We start from the raw sequence: 17,533 nt of genomic DNA on the forward strand, positions 1-17,533 counted from the left end.
TTTTCCAAGACCCTGGGCAGCAGGGATCATTTGTGATGCGGGTATTTGTTTGTGTGTGTGTTAAATATGTGGCATCTCTTTGCCACTCAGGCAGAGTAAATGCAGTAGGGTGCATTTACACATGTTACCCTTTCAGGAGACTGCCTGAGAAATTTAAGACGTTTACTCTCTCGCTAAACAAGTGTGTTTGGCAAGCAGTTACAACCTCAGACCAGTTTGTATGGGGCACCATTTTAGTGCTAATGAACTGTTTAAACAGCTCCTCTTCTTACAGTTCTTGTCCTAAGCATGAGGTAAAAACTACTATATGCTACTATGTACTATCAAAACGAAAGATGATCCGTAATGCCAAGAATGCCCGTTTGCCTTGCTGTTGTTGCATGCTTTTTGCATCTGGGACTTGTATAGCCCAGCCCAGCAGGAACTCATTTGGCACTTCTTTTGCATCTTCCTGTTTACCTGTTTATCCATCTCTGTGGCTAGCGTGAGCTGTGCATGCTTTGCTACAGATGTTCGCCGCAGATGTTCTGCACCTGAACTCTGCCTTGCCAGGATTTGAGATTAGCAATGCCATGCTTTCTCAAGCATGTCCCCCAAACACACCTCTGCCTGGATCATGCTGTTCTTTCTGACTCCCTGTTGTAGAACCAGAAATGACAGTGGGGTTGAATTATATTCCATGCATTCCAAAGGGATTTGTGATAGGAGTGAGAACATAATATGATTAATGTTATAATCATTAGAGCAGTGTTAGCAGCAAACATTGTATGTGCTTGAGTACTTTTACATACGTCAGTTTCTAGGATTTCAACTGAAAAACTGAGTGAAGGTGATTCTGATGGAAGCACTTTGTTGATGGAGATCAGAAGAAAATTGGCCAGAGTAATTTGAGTTGACAGAAAGTTTGTGGTAAATCCTTACAATCATAGTGAGCAAAAAGGCATCTCAGAACACACAACACACACCATACCTTGAGGTGGATGGCCTTTAATAGGTGACGACAACATTAGGTTGTATATAAAAGTTTCTATTACTAAAGGTTCAACCAAAACAACACTACTTGTTTTTGGTGTTTGAGGTTTGGGGTGTTAACCCCACTTAATTTCAATGTCTAGTGTACATACTAATAATTAAAATAAATGAAAAATATACAATATATAATAATATATGGGTTGTGGAATCATGAATTCCAAGGCTAGGCTTCACAGTCCCTTGGAGGACACCACTTCAAGAACCAATCATGTAAATGCATTGTGACAGTTAAAATGAAACAATATCTATTGGGAATATTAACATTTTCCAAAGATGTGTCACAAAATAATATCTACGAAAAAACTAACACAACTAAAATAACATTATACATTATACTAAATTTTCCCTGAAATTGAACCATCTTTGGGTCTGCCATATTGAGAAACCTCAAAATTGTTTAGAAGCTTGTGAATCTAAACAATACCACATCAATGGACCACTTCTGCGAATCTTAATTTGGATCATGCTGTTGGTGTTTCCTTGATCTTCATGTAAAATTGTGCTATATTTTTAGCCAGTTTTAAAATGGAAAACATTCCTGAAATAAATGTTTTTTTTAAATAGTCATTGCTTTTTATGTTGAAGCTTCAGGAATAAGGTGATGTGCTGTTCTTATACTAACATAAGGCTAAAGTTATGCCAAGTCTGAGGCAACATTTCATGCCGAAGCCATGTCAGTTCGTCTCTGAAGGGAGTTATGCTAACTCTGCGTCATCAGCTGTTTCCGCTCTCCCCGTCCCCCTCCCCCAGCTGTGCTGCATGCCAGGTAGATGAAAACATGTTACGCATTAAGAGCGATCCGCCATGTACATCAACACTTCAGACCTGCACTGCAAGCACACTGCTGTGTCATGAGCAGGCCACATTTGAGTCAAATCAGCTCTGCTGGGATCTACTGATTAATTTGTCTACATGATGAATAAGTTCCACTATTAGATAGTAATTTTTTATGAATTGGTCATTTTCAGGAAAAGACTTCTGGAGAGATTTCCCAAGGTGCAGTCACAGAATCATTATAGTCCTATAATCATGCTCTAATACTCTAGATTGCTGGTTCACAGCTTAGTCAGTGTAGAGTTTTGCCTTTTATACTTGTGTGTGCAAGTTTTCTGGGTTTTCTGGTTGGTTTTATTAGGAACTTTAAATGAACTCATTGTTTAAATGAGTCTGCGAATGTGTATTCCTGACTTACACCTGCTGTTCCTGGATCTACCGCAACTCTGTAGGAAAGGGGGTTATTAATAGGAATATCAATAGATTTCTAATGAGCATGAACATTAATGCTAAGTGTAACCAACACTAAATTGTAAGAAAGATTTTATTAAAAATTAAATATTTTATAACACTGCAACAACCCAAGCAGACATGGGTGATGTAGTTGGACTGGAAGTAAATTTGTAGGAAAAATGCTAACCTCAACCATACCTTTGACATTTTATATAATTTGACTTTTAATTTGTTTACCATAATTTTGACTGTAAATATCTTAAAATTCAGGGTAAAAAAAGTTTGAATGAAATAAAAATTATTGGGTTTAAAGGCTGGTCTTTTTTTTTAATGACAATTTGACATTAAAGGTTGTGGAATCTGATGCTATGCTATTATTTGCATTTCTGACAGTGTCCAAAGGTCCTTTTTGCAAAAAAATAAAAATAAAAATATTAGTAACCCTTAAAGGAGATCAGTGTTGCATCCACAAAGGTTTTACAAAGGTTTCAGTAGAATATAATATGATATACATTACCACTCCACTTGAAAAGAAACAGTTGTAATCCTGTTAATTCATGCAACTATCCAGTCAGCACCAGAAAGCATACTCCTACAGGAAAACTCAGCAAAGATGAGAAAAAGAGCCCCGTCCTTGGCTGACAGGAGTGGAACCTGATATGCTCTTCTGCTTTTGTTGCTCAACTGCCTCAAGGTTGGAAATTGTGTGTGTGTGTGTTTTGAAATACTTTTTATATACATAGAAAAGCACCTAAATACAAAAAAAATATTATACACACTTCAAAAAAGAAAAAACTTATTTTTGGACTATTTTGTGGGAACTCTAGAGGCCGTTGTGGGTAAAAATCCCAGATCATCAGCAATTTCTAAAATACTCAACCCAGCCTATTTGGCACCATCTTAAACCCCTCTGGAACCAAAACATATTTTTTGTAAAAGTGATTGTGCCTTTTTCTCATTGCCTCTGTGCTGTTTTTCTGCACTGTATCCAAATCAAACAGGAAAATGAAAAAAAATTCTGTTAGAAAGCAAAGTGGGCGGACCAAAAAAAAATATTATCAGGGCTTCTTTTTTATTTAGATAAGAAACTATGATTTGAAAGAACAGTTTGTGTTTTTTAATGCATGTGTCATGGCATATGACTCACAACTGTGAAAAGACAATAACAATACATAACTTTTTTATGTGTCATGCAAATCAATGTGCTGCATTAAGCAAGGAAGGGCTCCATGTGTGACAGGGGGGAGACATTGAGCACATAATAAAATATGTATTTTATCATACCTTAATCAATAACTCGTTGTGCACAACCTGATGACTTCATATCTAGTTATGGCATTACTATGTAGTGCTTCTCCAGTTCATCTCAAGGCTTTAAGAATAGCTTAAGCAAAGCCTGACTTCCTCATCTCTCATCCCCGCCCCCCAATCTATTTTTCCTTGCTATGTTTGTGGAAGTGGAAAAGGGGATTTAATGCCAAAGCAGTAATTGTCTTCAGCTGCTACTTTTTTCAGTCTCGTCCCCTCCTTCCATCCCCCCTCACTCCATAGGTCTCTATGTGTCTCGCTCACTCTTTTTTGAAGCATGGGGCGTGCTGAGGTTCACACAGGATTATCGGGGAATTGGCAAAAGGGGAGTTTTAGAGCAGCATGTGAAGGGTTGTTGTTAGAGCTCAATGTGTGTTTGTCTGTGGAAAAAAGTGAAGAAATTAGCTTAAACCAGATTAACGTGTTTTACTAATAAATAAACAAAAAAAAGGTTAAATTTAGGACCTTAACGCAGTTTGTTCATCTAGAGGGTCGCTCTATATAGAAGGCTATGTCAAAGCAATTTCCTTATTAAATTTAGAAAGCTAAGAAGCATAAACACTTCAATGTTATTTACTCTAAATTTAATCATTTGAATTACTTAATTAAAACTATGAGTCATTTAATACTGTAGCCTTGCCTTGTATAGAGAAGCCAGAAAGTACATTATATAATACTTTCATAATAAGACATACTATACGGCAATAAAACAGCAATATTACATATAAATGATTGCTAAGTTTAAGTTTAAATGGAGTGATTTAATAAAGAAGAACAATCACTGAAAGCTGTATTTAATTCAAGGCTTATGGATGTTTTCTTGGAACTGGTATCACATGGACCAGATGTGGCTGGCGGTTTAAGGGTGCAGCTTATTCCATAGGCCCCTGCATCCGGTGCATTCTTTCTGCAATTCTCGAGTGACATGTCTCTGGCACTGCTGTCCTCCTCAGCAGCTGAGCACAGTCACTGTGAGCGCAGAGAGATAAACTGTGACCTGTGGCTGTAAATATAAAGATATACGGCACTTTCCTAAGTAAGGAGGAACGATCCATTGAAATTTAATTGCTTTTGGCTTTTAATTTAAATGGTTCCCAAACACATTTCATGCCAACTATTCATCCTTAACGAGCTTTGGAGGATAACAGATATGAGGCCACATCTGAAAACGCCCAAACCTCTGCTTTACCACAAACTCATTTGACTTGTTTTGAAGAAAAGAGCCAAGGCTTACAGTTATAAACTTTAGAACAGAACCTCAGGTTTTGCATGTATATAGGGGGTAAAACTCATGGTGTTTATTTCAGATAGACACTGAGTTTACCATTGTGTTTATATATAGAGACCAACTGCAAATTAAGTATAACTTGCACAGTTAAAAACTCTAAGACAAGTTGTTACAACTGAGTATATAAATCAATCAGGTATACCATTAAGTAAATAACGTTTTGTAAATTATATGCTAGTAATCTGATGACAGGATCATGGTCCCCTAATGCTCATCTACCCCCACGAGGATCAAGACCACCCTGTCTGGTCCGACCTCACAGGAAAACCAGCTTAGAACAAACTGCGGAGAAAAGACAATGCTGGCCATGAAATAAAGGTAACAGAACATCCAGAACAAACCCAACCCATGGGGGGACCCCACCCTGCCACCCACAGCACCCAAAGGAGCTGCTGCTAAAATCCTGGTGCCAAAACACCACAGCACACCCCCAAACATTCTATGGAGCCACACCCTGAAGGGCCAGAGCCAACCCAATCCTAGGTAGTTTTAAGGTTAATGGTTTTAATGTTATGGCTGATTGGTTTAACAGACCGCTGTCCAGAAATAATTACTACAGAAGTATTGAAATCATTGCGAGACACTAAACAGTCATCACCAAGCAGGTCTGTAGCAAAAGGTTTTCAACAATGGTGGTCTACCGCAGGCTACATTCTGCTGCTCGAATGAGAATGTCCATGTCAGAGGTTTTAAGCATCAACTTCAGATCGGGCATTGTTCTGCCTTCTGCAAAATTATAGTGTCTGGAAATGACGTTTTCATAGTCTGTGATCAAGTCAGTTATTTTTTGCGATTAAAAAAAACTAAATTGTGAGAATTACCACTCAGAAACCCTTTCTCTGGTATGTTACATATGCAGCATATCCCAGACTTAATTATATGTGCAATAGCACTGTAAATCCTGGAATTCCATGTAACACAGACAAAAGCAAAACCCTTGCCATGGGAAGGCCTTCGTTTCCCTGCCTGGTGTAAACAAACATCTTTTTTTCTCTCTAATTACTTCATATACTGGTTAAAATCTGAAGTGCTGATGTCATGCTGTGTTCTTCTTGTTGTTTCTGTTGCTATTGGGGAGAGACGAGTGGTTTTTGGTGTGCTTTGTCATGTCTTAAGTGGGCCTTTTTACAGGAAGTGACCTGTTTCCAAGCACAGATTTTTCTGTTTTCCAGCATGATCTGAAAATACTTATGGCTATTTATATACCTGTAACTGCTTTCCAATGATTTTTTTAAATGTTGTTATATGTTTTACAGATGTTGCAGATGTTTCTGCAGAAACACACATTAGAGCTGGGACTTTTTTGGATTCTTTCGAGAGAGAAAAAATGAGAAAGAAAATGTGTATTAGCTACAAATCTCCTTGTTTTTTCTGCCAGTGGGAAACTATGTTTGGAATGAACTCATTGTCCATCTCCTGCTTATTGCTTCGCTGTGGTTTACATTTCTAATTATCTGATCAGAAAGTTAATATGCTCCTCGGGCCATTCAAATAGATCTCTGTTGTTTGATCTAAAAATGCTGCACATGGGGTGGCAAAAATTATGAAGCATATTATTTCATATTAATTATAAATACTTAAGCATACAAGAGCTGTCTGATAGTTGTAAAAAATGAAGCCAGTTGCTTTAAAGCATTTCAGAAATAATGAAGAAATTGTGTTTAGACCTGCTAATGGTGTCATTGTCATTTGGAAGTTTTTTGGGTCAAACCTGGCTGCCACCTAACACACTGTATAAATGCAGATCAATTCCTGCTCTCTGTTTCGCCCAAATGAGGATGGGTTCCCTGTTGAGTCTGGTTCCTCTCAAGGTTTCTTCCTTTTACCATCTCAGGGAGTTTTTCCTTGCCACTGTCGCCCTCGGCTTGCTCACCAGGGACTATCTGCTCATCTTGATTCATGCACACTCACATTTCACAGACTTAAATAATTCTTTTGATTGTGTAAAGCTGCTTTGCGACAATGACAATTGTTAAAAGCGCTATACAAATAAAATTGAATTGAATTTACCAGGATTACAGTTTTGTGGGGGGAAGGGGCACTCAGAGTGCTTTTTAGATAACATAAGTCTTGTCTCAGGGGAATGGAGGGGTGAAGAAAAGGTTTGTTTTGACATGAACATAGTAGATCAGTTTTCCCACAACCGATGCCAAAGTTTTGTATTGTAAGAGCAACAGACACTTGTATTAGCCCTGTCATGTATAAATGGCTAATGATTGCAGAAAGGGGGAAATAAAAAGCCAGTGTGTGTGTGTGTGTGTATGTGTGTGCGCGCGCCTGGGTGTGTGTGTGTGTGTGTGCGCCTGTATGTATATGTGTGTGTGTTGCAGGTTTTTTGGCAGGTTGCCCTTTCTGTTTCTAGACACCAACAGTTTCTTCTTACACTGAAGCCTCTTCAGGGTTATTGCCTGAAGTTTAAGATCCCTCTGGGTGATTTGTTTCATATGTTGATCTTATTTGGAACTCATGAAATAACTGAGACATCATTGTTTTTAATCGATTAAGTGTTTTGAGTTGATGTAGCTTTCATTGGATTACAGTCTTTGTTTCATTGAGTTCTGCTTTTGTCAACATGAATGAGTCCCAGGTTTATTGTTTTGGGGAAAGACTGCATCTGAGTCAAGTGTTAGTCAGTAAAGCAATGTTTCCCGATTATTTCTTTTAAACTGATTTAAAATGTATTTATTATGGATTTTTTTTTTTTTTTTAGCTCTTAGCTCACCAAATTAAATGCACGAGTCATAACATCCATTAAAGGACTTTCCAGGGCTGTTCCAGGATATTTTGCACCACAAAACTAAAATTAATATTTTTTCAGCCCAGTGGTGAGTTCAGTTGTGAGTTGAAGGCAGACAAGGATGGCACTAACAGGATGCCAAATTGCATTATGTTATGTGTCATAAAATCATGAAAAGGAGTCAGGAGAAATGATTTAATAATTAAATAACTAAAAATGAACTCAATGAAGGAAATGAAGCAGTTCTAGGTAAACTAAGGACGTGGCAAGGCAGGGAAGATGGAACTTGAAAGCAACAAACATGCACTGAGCGAATGCACAGAACATAACATAACCACAAAAATTCTAAAACCTATACACAAAATGCTATACAGCTATGGAGAGAAAACCTAGCGCTTAAATAGAGTGACTAGTGGGACCACACAATACATGTGTGCATAATGATAAAAGGAAGCAAGTGGTGCAGAAAGAAAAAAAAAGTTGTAATAAATGTGAGTTTGGGTGCCCCCTGGCGGTCTGGGACAGTGATTAAATTTATATTTAATAATGGATCTAAATAAGCAAATTTTTATGGGCCTATAAATGAATACTTACACTTAGTGTTGGACGATATGAAAAAATCATATATCACGATATGGATTATTTTATATCACGATAACGATATATACCACGATATACCACCCCAAATAAAGTACGTTTTTAGTTATTCTCTAAAAAATGTTTGACAAAAATATCATTGCATACTTTTTTTTGCAACTTTATTTTGAAGTGACATTTAACTGAACTGTCACAAATGAGAAAAATACATTTTAGTTTAGCAATATAAATGTATCAACTGACAGATGGTGGAGGTAGAGCTACAGTAGACTTCACATTTTTTTTTAACCACATCATAGTTATTTAAATAGTATTATCAAAATACCGCTTGCGTCTCCTCCTTTAAGCACTCACAAGGTAACTAGCGTAAAGCATGTCGTAAAGCATGTCGCAACAACGTAAAGCGTCATGTCGCAAAACCACAAGACGGAGTTTCTTTGCGAAAAAGTTCATTTTTATTCTTGATTATCACTTATATAAAGGGTAGAGTATGCATTGCATAGTAACAAGACTTTATCATACATTTGTCATAGCCTATTTAATGAAATGTTTTCTTTAGTAATTGATAAAATTAGGTTAGAAACGATAGAAACGATAGAAGAGAAATAGGACGATAGACACTTTTCTATCGTCCCCACGATATATATCGTCATATCGCCCAGCACTACTTACACTAGTAGGTAATATTAATTTTAAACCAAACTGATGCAGTGAGTAACTTCTCATTTGATCAGACAGCATATTCTGTTACCATGGAAATATGTTGTTTTAAAACTGTGAAATTTTTGGGTGGCATGAGGAGAAAAAAATGTTTTTAAGATTGAGTTAAATTACAGGAATCATGTTAAGAACCGTGTGACGATTATTAAAACCTGCAAGGATAGTGATGAAACATTTACTCAGTGGAAGAGTGGTCAAAAAAAATCAATATTAAATAAATAAATAAATTAAAAAAGCATTAATTTAAATATACACTTAAACTTATGGTGAAGTTGCATTGTAAAAACATATATGTTTACACGCAAAATGTGACGAGATTTCACAGGATTGGAACTGTGGAAACTGCATCTTTGTGAGGCTAATCAGGAAAAAAAGGCTTCAATCTGTTAGGAAGAAATGGGGGAAAAAGTTATGTAGTCTGATAAGTCCAGATTTCTACTCTTCCAGAGCGTTGGCGCCTGTGTAATTTGTTTTTATAGAAATGATAGCGTATCAGGATGAATCCTTGACCATTGACCTTACCCCTTAACTGCTCAAGTTGTATGAATGAGATAAAAGTCACTCTGGATAAGGGTATCAGCCAAATAAAATAAATATAAAGTGAATATTTGAGAGGCCTAAATAAGAGCCAGACCTGTTTTCATAGAAAATAAATCAATACCTTCTGAACAAATATATTAGAAACTTCAATGGTGGTTTTGATAACCTTTACATTTATAAATGTAATGTAATTGTTTAATATAACATTAGAGTAATTGCAATTGCTGTTGTTGTTGTTGTAATCATAACGCCCATTTCAGTTGTATTTTTTAAGTGGAAAATAACGAAAGATTTGTTGGCTCACACGAGTAGGGCAATTTTTTTTTTTGTTTATGGACATGCAGTGAAAAAAAAATAGCTGAACACATTCTTCCAAAGAAAACTTAGGCAATCCTGTATTATCACTTTTGTTTAAAACCTCTAGGTGCCACAAAGTGGCCAGTCATCAAAAAACAGAACCACAGTTTTGGTCAATTTAAAAATCAATGAGTTTCCAAAGGTGATGAAGTGACCACAAGTTGATGTTTGAATTTTTGCCAGAAGACCTACGCATGAGAAGCTGTTCTGTGCCTAAATATTTCAGTGTGTCAGACGGGGATTTTCAAGCTCCATTTTTCCACAGGAAGGCTGCATGAGTGTTTGTGTGTGTTTATCATGTGTGTGGGTGTACGAGTGTAACAGCGAGGGTTGTGGTGGTCCTCTGCATCCGTCTCTCACACACGTTTCTCACAGGAAGTTAAAGCCCCCAGCTGTGTGTGAAGGAAAATCTGATACTTTTTTTTTTGGTCTGTTTCTCATCTCTTGTCTCAAAGATGTCATGTTATTTTTTTTCTGGGAGACTTTTATTGCTAAAACCACTCCTCCTAAACACTTCTTTCCCAAAGCAGAGTGAACTAGGCAAAATATCACTGCCAGATGTTTAAGTAAAACAAACTGCAATATATAAAGAGAATCCCACAGGAGACAACAACAGCACCAGAGTGGTTTAGCAAAGTGTAAAAGGTTGCGCATAGACACACATAGAATATATGTTTGAGCGGTAAGTTGTGGTGTGGGAATGATGGGATGCAGTCGCTATGTCACGTTTCAGTCTGTTAGTCAGGGACCAGGATGGTGGGAAAGGTCAGGCAGGCAACAAGTTCCCATCAGCACATACAGTATATATATTACACACACACACACACACACACACACACACACACACACACACACACAAATAAGTTTAATTGCCAGTGTCTCTGTTTTATAAGACCATGTGGACTAATGTAAACACAGAAGATTATGATCTTTCAACAACCACTTTGTTCTGCATCTTTGTATATTAGACAATGAAGATGTATTGTACTGTAAAAAGGTTTTAAACCATGCTCATTTCTTCATAATAAAATTAAATGATGTGGATTAAATTAAAGAAATGGGAACACATGCGATAGGCTGCAAAATGCCTAAAGATAGATAAAAAAATAGCCAGTTTAGGTTACAATGTCAGCAGCAACCTCATTGTTCCTCTTGTTTGTTCCAACCACCCAGAAAAAAAAACTGGTCAGGTACAGGGACTAGGCTGAAAATGAAAGCCAAAAAACTTGCCAAAAATGAGAGCCAAAAAAAAAAAAGGCCTTAAGGACAAGACTACATTAAAAATACTAGACGTATTTGGCTCTATTGATGTATTGACATGGTTTGACTTTTTGGAAGAAAATTTTGAAGAAAGACATTTGAAAAATTTTTCCAAGACTCAATAAACTCTACAAGTTCTCGTAGAAATCTTGTACGGTTTTCAAAAGGGGGATTTTTTGCATATAAATGTTTTCAAACATTTGCCAACATAAATTAAAAATATATATCAAGTTATTTAAACATACTCTTTAGCAATAATTGTTTACAAAAAAAATCCAATAAATTGTTCTGTATATCTTAGTTTGTAAAATGGAAAATATCCTCAAAAGGTTGATAGTTGTGCAATAGATGTATAAAATATACAGTAGCTATATTAAAAAAATAAATAAAAACAGGAAATTATGTATATATGTTCTGGGAAATATGGTTTAAAAACCAGAAAATCAGAACCAGTGCAAACCCTTCAGGAGCTGTGTAGCTACTAAGCTTTTTAAATAAAAAACCGAGCTAATGTTAGCAAGAAAAAAAAATTGTTACTCATAATTGTTTATTTTGAAAGAACTGTTTAATATGAGAATTAGACATTTGAGATCCAGATACTGAAATTCTACTTTACGAAATTTGTGTTAATCTGCGACAATGCAGTTTAGTTTACTAGCACCTTCCCAGCAAGCTAGCTAACTAATGTTCCTAAAGAAAAGGAATTTTGATTGTTATAATACAAAATCTGGACAGCATTGGGGGAAAACCCCTGAAAATATGTAACAAAAAAAAAAGTTAGATTCAGATATTAAACTCCTAGAACAACTTGTGACAAGTGTGATCTAGGTTCCCTACAGTGGTGGGCAAAAGTATTGAGACAAAAGTGAAATTCAATGGTTTATTGACATTCTCAAATTTAAATATAAAATCAAACATAATGACAGTCAATATATTTGCATAACAATTACTAATTGTGTTTAATATGAAGTCTGCTTGGTGCTTTCTGAATTTTATGTACAGAAATGTGCCACAGAAGTTCGCAATCCACTTGAGAATTCTCAAGTTTTAGCCATTTTTGTGCAGAGACGTAAGTAGGAAGGGAGAGGAGAAAGTAAAAGTTCTGCCAAAAAAACATTTGTTCCATTAATTTCAGCCAACTCTTCAGCCAACTTTTAGCCAGAGGACTAATTATTGACATCGCCTAAGGAAAAAATATAATAAATGCCACATGATGTCTTAATAATTTTAGCCACCACTGTAGCTTGTAAGCTAGGTAAAGGATAAAATTTTTATTGACATATTGCTTAGCAATTTGAGATTTTTTTCTTCTTCTTCTTTTTTTGGGTCGTTAAAAACCTGAAAACATGATGATTCAAGTAAAATTCCCAAATTACCTTGAATTATTTTGAAATTCCAGAATTGCAATGTATTTTTATAGCATGTAATTACGTGACTAACTTTGGTGCATTTGGAGGACAATGATGCATTTCTAAGTTGCATATTCTTGTACATACTTAAACCCTGACTTTGTAATGAGGCTATTGATGTAAAAATTATTCTTAGAGATTAAGTAGTGTCTTGGACACCATAACATATTAACCATTGTGTAATTTGACAAAAACTTTAAAAAGGATTAAAATAACACGTTCAGGGGTCCTTTAAGAACTTGCTCTGTGTTTTGAATGTGTGCCTTTAGATTTATGCCAGCTCTTGTCAGCTGCTTTGTGAAAGTCTGGAATCACTCATGCAGGTTAGCTGCTTAACTATGGTTACACTGTTCATTTCTGCCAAACCTACAAACGTGACCAGAGTGAGATGTATGCACATGCAAAAAAACCCTTCCTGACACTGACTCAAATTCTGCCAACAATCAACACCATCCATGCGTCATACTCCCCAGTCTCTCCTATTTTTCACTCTTCCTCTGTTTCTCTTTATTGCATTCACTTTTTGTGTCTTTCTTTCATCACTGCTCTTTGTCTCTCTTTCTGTGAAAGAAATCTATTCAAAATGCTTTCATTTCCCTTGCCTTTACCACTTGGCAGTTAACATGGCACCTTATTCATCGTTTTTTTTTTTTTATCCAAACATTATTTCATTCACCTTTTCCAAACCCACTTCACTGGGAGACTGTGGCTGGGTTTGCTGCACCACAGCTAATATAAATGCTGAAGTTTTGAATTCCACATAGACTGCCTACATGTTTAATGTTTTTGATCTGCCTTTTTTAACTCGTGTTTTTTCTTGATAAAAGTTCTCATTTTTTTGTTTATTCTGGTTGGTTCAGATTTATATTTGAGAGACATTTTTATTATAATTCATAATGAGGCATCAGTGATAATGTTAACTGTTATACTGATGATGATTTACTGTTTCCCGCCAAGCTAAGTGTTCCCGGGTGCTGTCATTACTGTAGGAATGACCCTAAATGTCTGCGTGCTCTCTGCCTTGTCCCATGTGTATCAGAGACCATGGGAAAGAAACTCTGTCTTATTCTGGGAACGTGGCCTAAACCCCCCTTAATATAATTACAACACAAGTCCTGCTTCCTTCTATGTGTTTTAAATCCCAATGAGGTTAGTGTTTTTATGAAGTGAACATCCCAGAGCAGCATTTGTGTCCCAGAGAGGTGTGTGTGGGTGTTTCCGTTCCTGACTTAATGCAGTCTCACTTCATTTTTAAAAGCTATTAAAAAGCCATAATACTTCCTGTATATTTCATGGTTTGATGGTTAAATGATGGGAAAATATATTGTGAATTTATTAGTTAAACCACTAGGCAAACAAATCCAATATGTTTGCATCCACATGTTTATTTGCAAAGAAACACAAGTTTTCCCACTACTAGTATATGACAGTACATTTAAGAGGTGTGACAGTAGATCATATTTTATGCACATTGTATGATTTTATCAGTACACTTAAACACTTAACTTACCAGTGTTTTTTGTTGAGTGGGGGAAACTTGAATGTTTTTATGCAGAACTGTTCTACACTAAGTAGAGACTCTTTATTGAGCTAATTATCTAATCTACAAATATACAGTCATGTTCCAAAGTAAGTACCCCCTCTTTTAATTCTATGCAGTACTCACTTATTGCTTATAGCAGCCAGGTGCTGCTAATCATTAGCTCTTGATTAATTGATTAACAACAGGTGTGCTGAACTTTATAAAGCAGACGTTTTGGCAGTTTGCAGGTCTGGAGCATTCGGATGTGTGTTAACACAATGCCAAGAGGGAAAGATATAAGCAATTGTCTTGCAGAAGCAATTATTATTGCTGCACATCTCTGGAAAGCAATATAAAACTATTTTAATATAATTTGGAGTTCCACATTCTACAGTGTAAGCTTATTCACAAATGGAAAGCATTTAATATGGTTGCCAATCTTTTCAGGAATGGATGTCCCAGGACATTCACCCCAAGGTCAGACTGTGCAATGCTAAGAGAAATACACAAAAACCCAAGAGCGACATCTCAGACCCTGCAGGCCATGACGGTACAATAATAAGAAGCCTGAACAAGCACACTTTGTTTGGGAGGGTTGCCAGGAGAAAGTTTCATCTCTCTAGAAGGAACAAGGAACTCAGTTTCACAAAACTGCATCTGGACCACAAGACTGCTGGAACAACGTCCTATGGACAAATAAAACCAAAATGGAGTTGTTTGACATTAATGCCCAGCATCATTTTTTGTGAAAACCAAACAGCATTTTAGAAGAAATACCTTATACCCACTTGTCAAGCGAGTGGTGATGATTTGTGCTTGTTTTACAGCCACAGGACCAGGGCACCTTGTAGTCATTGAGCTGACCATGAACTTAACAGTCTGTACATCAGAATATACTACAGGCAAATGTGAGGGCATCTGTCTGACCACTAAAGTTTGGGTGAAATTGGGTTATGCAACAGGACAATGATTTGAAGCATAAAGTAAATATATATAGTAAATATACATCAGAATGGCTGAAAAATAAAAGAATCAGAAAAGGTTTTGGAATGGTTTAGTCCAAAAGCTAAGTCCGGACCTAAACCTAATTGAAATGCTGTGGGGGAGACATTAACAGAGCTGTGGATAAGTGAATGCGCAAAGTTGTTAAAGAAATTATTCAAGGTTTTAACGAAGAATGGTCCAAAATATTTAAATGTTAAAAGAAACACTGAGCATATACATTTCTTTACAAATATTTTTGTCTAATAAATAAGAAAAATCAATATTATGTACAAATCTGTGTCCATTAGCTCTAGAAATTCAAAATTCAATCAAAGTTGACAATAGAGTAGAGTCAACAATGGCATTGTCACTCCAGTTGGCTTTCAAGACCTAGGGTGGACCGGTTATTTAAAATCTTTTCCATAGCTTGGAAATGATATTCCTGGCAACTCCAAATCATCTAGTGATGTCTGCTTGCTGTGCACCAAGTTGAAGCAATACTATATGAAGGCCCTCTCACAATCATAGTGTGTTCCTTCATTTTAATACCAAGACATGTCAACTGGACATGATCACATGCCAAATTTTGTGCACATGCATGGCATCCCTTTCTAGTATATGAATTACGTTCTCCAGAATAAAGTAAAAATCTACCAATCATGATGACACAAATGTCATAAACCACTTTAAAATGTTCTAGACAGTCCCTTATTCAGCTTTATCCTTGACGTTAAAACATGAAGTCCCTAGGTGACGTCTAATGTACATCCTGGTGCAGTCATCTCTGAATGTTTGTACCCATGACATCATTTCTAAAAGAGTGGTGTCCGGGAAACACATGTGACAGAACTAGCTCATTTTAAATAAACTTTTTTTTTCTTTTCTGTTACTGAGAGCATGTTTCATCCCTTTTAACAATTCTAATGTTTTAACAACATCTCATGTGTAACCTGTTCTGACAGAATTTTGTGAACAGTTTGCTAAAAAACACATCAAGAAAATATGGAAAATCCCATGTGATATATTTCAAAATATGTTCCATGGGGTGTATTTAGTATATTTAAGACTGTTATCATCAGAGCTGCTATAATAGATGATACATTGCCATTGAGACATGCACATGAGGAAATAATGTGCGGAACTCTTTACTACAGCACTTCAGTCGTCGGAGGAGCTTAGCACAGGACCTTTATTTTGCTCATACTGTATCTTGTCGTTTATGCGTTGAAAAAAACTAGCCCAAGAGTCAGTAGTTGTAGGTCTTTTTTTTTTTTACTCTTTATCGCCAACTGATATAAAAATAGCAGTTTAAGAACTGCGGTATCTGTTACAAGTTAAGAACATTTTTCGTGATGTAATACTTGGCTTTTTTTCTTTGACCTTCTTTCTGTATGATTTCTCCTCCACTTTTTTCTCCTTCACCTCCTCCAGTTCTTCCGCCCTCGCTAGTTTTCCCACCCTCATCCAAGCCTGTGATACGGTGCTAACTATTTCCAGACCTCATCAATCCCACACCCTTTATTGCTTCATCTCTTTCCACCCACAGCAATTGTACCTCTCTTTTTCTGATTATTCCCTTACAACTCACACACTTGTAAACTCAAGTCTCTAAGGATTGAAGGCAAACTGCAACCTCTAAAGCATATTACATATGAAATATGAGTTTTGGTTGGTTTTATACTGTATTTTCAACCATGTGAGAAGTTAGTGGGGTGTGCCATGCTGATGTCACACGAGAGCATTGCTGGAACATTACAACTGAGTTTAACCAGTTGCGCTGAGTTACCAAAGACTTGGCTCAGCTTGCGAGTGACCTATGTGTGATAAGCATGATGTGCCGATGGGAGTTTATGTATGAAATTTTGAAAGATTTGGAAGCTGATCTCTGAGAGGAGGTGATAGCACAGGCCAGAACAAAATGACTAAATTCCCTTTGCATTGCTCTCATTAGATACACATGGGTTAAATCTCACTGCAGCAAATGCTGCTCTCTCTCTCACATGTTGTCTCTCTTTCTTTCTCTTTAATGCCAGGTTTACTTGCTGACACAAATCCTGACCTTTGTCACCTTTGACCCCTCCCTATCAGTAACCTTTAAATTAATCTAAACAAGAGCAGGATCATTGGTGTCATTCTAATCATTCGTTTCCACAAAACATGAGTGTTTATTTCTTTAAAGAGGTGATGAGGGATGTACCCAAGCTTTTTGAAGATAGCCGGTGCCAGCTTTACTCTACACAAGCAAGGCGGGTCATTCAGTCGGTGTCCTGTGTTGATGTAAATCTGTTTGACTTCCATCGTTTCTTTACGTCATTAATTTAATGTCTGTTAAAAATAACTTTCAGGACATTTTTGGCGGTGACATTGTTGATCAGGACACAATACCACACGTTCATACCAGAGAGATTAAAGACAACGTGACAATAACTAACAAAGTGAAGCACAGGCCCATGTGTGCAGTAAAAATTTAATTGGACCAACTTGATTCATTACGTGCTCATATCACTGCTTGAATCAGCAATAACAGTTTATAACCATTAAGTTCACATTTC

The 17,533-nt window shown here is 36.6% G+C and overlaps 1 protein-coding gene across 2 annotated transcripts in view; it reads left to right on the forward strand.

The window, feature by feature from the left end:
* pdgfrb (platelet-derived growth factor receptor, beta polypeptide) overlaps positions 1-17,533 on the forward strand; it is a 47,175-nt gene that overhangs the window by 4,518 nt on the left and 25,124 nt on the right. The window lies entirely within an intron of this gene.

Source organism: Clarias gariepinus, chromosome 2 (genome assembly GCF_024256425.1).
Source record: "Clarias gariepinus isolate MV-2021 ecotype Netherlands chromosome 2, CGAR_prim_01v2, whole genome shotgun sequence".
NCBI lineage: Eukaryota > Metazoa > Chordata > Actinopteri > Siluriformes > Clariidae > Clarias > Clarias gariepinus.